This window comes from Equus przewalskii, chromosome 23, assembly GCF_037783145.1.
Source record: "Equus przewalskii isolate Varuska chromosome 23, EquPr2, whole genome shotgun sequence".
Lineage (NCBI taxonomy): Eukaryota > Metazoa > Chordata > Mammalia > Perissodactyla > Equidae > Equus > Equus przewalskii.
Genome location: NC_091853.1, coordinates 10,584,063 through 10,588,834, shown reverse-complemented (window position 1 = coordinate 10,588,834; position 4,772 = coordinate 10,584,063). Strand labels below are relative to the sequence as shown.

The 4,772-nt window shown below is 41.9% G+C and overlaps 1 pseudogene; it reads left to right on the top strand.

The window, feature by feature from the left end:
* The first annotated feature begins 2,737 nt into the window (after positions 1-2,737).
* Positions 2,738-4,090, top strand: LOC103552287 (small ribosomal subunit protein eS4, X isoform-like; annotated as a pseudogene).
* Positions 4,091-4,772: the final 682 nt, after the last annotated feature.

Genomic DNA, 4,772 nt, shown 5'->3' with positions numbered 1-4,772 from the left:
CGTCCACATTGACTCTTGCCTAGACTACTGCAATAGATTGAATTGGTACCCTACTTCCCAATTTTCTCCTCCTCTGATTCAGTCTCCAGAAACCATGTTCCTTAATCCCAAATCCGATTACACCCTGGCTCTGGCCAGAATGGTTTAGTTGACACCCATCACCTACAGAACTAGGGACTGTCCCCAACCTTGGTATCCAAGACCCCCTCAGTCATTCTCTACAGAGGTGATGCTGCCTCCCCCCCGCAGGGGGTATCTGAAAGTGTTCGGGGGATTCTTTCCAGTGGTCAAAATGACACGGAGCACCGCTGGATTTTAGAACGCTGGGATCAGGGCTATACGTTCCTTGAGATGACCAAAAACCATCCACCCCGAAATACAAATAACGTACCCATGGAGAAACTCTGAGCCTAACTTTTCAACTTTTCCTAACTTTATTTTCTACTCCTTCCTCTGTCATATCCAACAGCCCAGCCACCTTGACTAGTCCCACTTCTAATCTCAATGGCTGTGCTCACTCTGTTCTCTAGGTCTGAAATGTCCTTCCCAACTCACTGATCTTTGCCGCCTTCAATCCCTCAACACCCAGAATAAACTATTCCTATCGTCCGATCAGCATTAACTTTTCCCACTTCCGTGGTCCCACATCATTTTGCTTATACCGCTGCTTTCACGTTTATTGTATTCTGCTTTCTATTATTGCCATTTATATTCATCTTACCTCCACTCCCAAATAATATGTTCCTTGGGGCCAGGATCCTCCTTCTGCAGCTTTATATTCCTCAAACACTGAGTCCTCACTTCGTGCCTGGTACTTAGTAGATTGGTTCAATTTAATTGAATTAAACTCATTATTTTTCAATATTTTTTCTATCAAATATATGTTGGGACATTCTAAATTTTTTTAAACTCCTAGTGGATTTAATATGTAGTCTTATTAGTTCTTCACGGGCAAAAACCTGTTTGAGTAAATTGAAAAAATGGTTGGTTTCCTGCCCCTATAACATAGACAGGGTTAAATCCTTTCAAAAGAAACAACCAAAAGGAGTTAGTCTTCCAAAAGTCACAAGGGAAACGAAAATGTAATTTTTTGGTGTTACCCAGCGAGATGTTTGTGTACACATATCTCCCCAAATGACTAAACTTTACAAATTTCACTTGACTTTAACTCAACTTTCCAAAAAAAATTTTTTTTTAAGTCACCTTTGGATTGGGATGAAACGTGGAAAGTTTCAACTCAAAGTAAGATTTTTTTTTTTTTTCCTAGGAAGCTGTGAGCAAATGAAAACAGGGTTTGGCGGGAGCATTTTGCCACCTCTACCATAGGACGGGTCACTGCCGACAGCATCCTTGTTGATGCGACGTTTGGCAAAGGGCCTACTGCAGAAATACAGTCTGCGACTTTATTTTTCTGGAGATTTCATCCATGAAGATTTTCTTTTCCAGTTACAAAGTTCTCCCAAGAGGGACAGAGCTGCTTTTTGGAAACCTGTGACGTCTTGGCAAGGCCTACCCTGTTTACCATGGAAACTTGTCCTCGGGTAGAATTACAGCATATGACCTGGTACCAGCATAGATGGATGTTTGATGCCTGCTATTTTCTCTTCATGTTCATTTGGAAATTATAAATCATGGAACCAGATCAAATAACTTTGATCTTTCCAGGTCATTCATTCATTGTGGCATACGGTCATATCTGCATGGACTTGAAAACACATTGGCAGATGACAGAACATATGTTACGATTAAAATGTTCAGGTTTGATTCTGGTTAATCTGCATAGGGTTGCCTGAGAAGGGCATTGATGTTTGTGAGCATGGATGGCTTATCTGTTGTTTTTTTCGTAGAGAGTTCTAAAATATCGTATGGCTTCGAAATTACATTGACGGGTTATATTTTTTTAAATGAGAAAGAGAGAAATTAACTAACCCTGCCTGCAAGCAGATGCTATCTGCTTTCTTCTAAATAACTGTTTAAAACATCTGGCCCAGGATTGTGGAGGAGATTTGTTTTTATGTCTTTGGGAAATAGTCTGGTTCGGGACCTCACCACTTCTTTCCTGGGTTACTGCAATAGTTTTCTAACTTGATCTCAGACTACAGCTCTTGCATCCCACCCTCAATCCGTCTGCCATACTCCTACTGGCACTGTCATTCAAAAAAAAGATCTGATCGCCCCAACCCAGTTGTTAAAACCCTCCAAAGGTTTTAGGAGAAAGTGCCAAATTTGCATGGCATGCAAAGTTCTATCTTAGCTTTTCCTCTTGATTCACACTACTTTCACTCTACATGCCGCATACCACATGCCACTCTCTCGGTTATCACTCAGTTGTGCATCTCTGCCTTTGAACCAGCTGCTCCCATGCATATAATGTCACCTCTGGAACACCGCACCCTTTCCATGGCTTGCTCCTATCCGTCTTTTAGCTCACATGCCACTTTCTCCAGAAACCAACCCAAATTTTCTCCTCTAGGAAAGGTGACCCCCACAAGCGGTCCAGTAAGACTTGTGTGTATCTCTAGGATGGCGGCCATCACACAGGACTGCATTTTAATAGCCATGGAAGTTCCAAGAGATCACATTTTACCCAGAGTCTAACAAATATCCTGGCATATAGATGGTACTCAATAAAAATTGGCAAAATTATGAATGAACAAAAGGGTGAACGAAGGCATAAAATTTTTGCATTTACATTATACTTGTTTTTCTGGTTATGCTTTCAGACATTGATATTCTTGAATTTGTCATTTTGAAGGAATCTAAGTGATCAGAATTATTTTTTCCCTTCCTGCAATTTTGAGAAAACAAAGTAGGTTTAAGAACCAAATTTGTCTCAAAGTTTAGACAAGCTAAAAAAAATTGAAGAATGCTCTTTTCATGGCTAGCACAGCCACAGCTCGTGGTCCCGAGGAGCATCTGAAGCATGGAGCAGCTCCAAAGCACTGGATGCTGATAAACTGACCAGTGTGTCTGCTCCCTGTCCATCTACCAGTCTCCACAAGCTGACAGAACGTCTTCCCCTCATTTTCTAAGGAACAGACTTAAGTATGCTCTGACAAGAGAAGAACTACAGAAGATTCGCATGCAGCAGTTCGTTAAGATTGACTGCGAGGCTGGAACTGATGTAACGTACCCTGCTGGTTCAATAGATGTCACTAGCATTGACAAGGCTGGAGAGGATTTTTGTCTTATCCACCACACCAAGGGTCGCTTGCCATTCATCATATTACACCTGAGGAAGCCAAGTACAAGTTATGCAAAGTTAGGCAGATCTTTGTGGGCACAAAAGGAATCCCTCATCGGATGACCCATGATGCTCACACCAACCACTACCCTGATTTCTCATCAAAGTGAATGATGTGATTCAGATTGATCTGGAAACTGGCAAGATTACTGATTTCATCAAGTTTAACACTGGTAACCTGTATATGGTGACTGGAGGTGCTGACCTTGGAAGAATTGGTGTGATCACCAACAGAGAGATATCCTGGTTCTTTTTCTTCTTTTCTTTCTTTGGTGAGGAGGATTGGCCTTGAGCTAACATCTGTTGCCAATCTTCCGCTTTTAGCTTGAGGAGGATTGTTGCTGAACTGACATCTGTGCCAATCTTCCTCTATTTTGTATATGGGACGCCACCACAGCATGGCTTGATGAGTAGTGTGTAGTTCTGCACCCAGGATCTGAACCCACAAACCCTGGGCCACCAAAGTGGAGCGCATGAACTTAACCACTACACCACTGGGCCGGCCCACCATCCTGGTTCTTTTGAGGTAGTTCATGTGAAAGATGCCACAGGCAACAGCTTCGCCACCCAACTCTCCAACATTTTTTTATTGGCAAAGACAACAAAGCACGGATTTCTCTTCCCCAAGGAAAAGGGATCCTCCTCACCATTGCCTAAGAGAAAGACGAGAGACTGGCCGCCAAACAGGGCAGTGGGTGAAATGATCCCTTGGTGACATGACTGGAGGGTCTTTGTACTTAATTAAAGATAAGATGGAGTGATTAAAAAAACAAAAAGAATTGAAGAACGGCACAAACCACTCACCAACTAAACGTTATCTATGCAGTCATCATGCAAATGATGTCGTGACCCTTTGCACTGTGTGCATTATATTGACCCACTCAGAGCAGCTCGAATAAAAATGCCAGCCTTGGCTTGTGACCAATAAGTTGCCTCCAGTTATTCATAGATATTGGTAATTTTTAGGATAAAATCATTTTAAATTCACTTAAATACAAAAGAATTAATGTAAATGATCTTCTTCAGCACTTTTGGTAAGAAGTATGTTATTAACCTGAATCAGCAGCAGGGGTTACAAATCCCCTTCAGATTTGAAATAATCTGCTTTCAGGATTTGTGGCTTTTCCACTTGTTCTCTTTTATTCCTGCATGTGCATTGACGATTCAAAGAGCCCAATTCTTGACTCCAGTGTCAATAAACCCAACTCCAGTCCAGAACTTGTGCTTCCTGATGTCTTCCACCCAGGCTCCAAGGGGTATAAGCAGTGTTTGAAATCAGCCTTCTATGTAGAAAAACAGTCTACAGTGTGATATGAAGTGCAGCAGACTTTCTAGCCCCGAAATACATCCCACCCTGCCCCCCGCCCTTACTGGTCAATGTCTGAAACCACTTTGACAAACACAAACACACAATAAGACTAAGGTTTAAGAGATAATCCACTGACCTAAATTCACACTGCCTATTATGTTTCTCTTTTTGCCTTCTTTGCCAGGAATCTCAGAGCCAATTTATTGTTTAGTTTGCAGT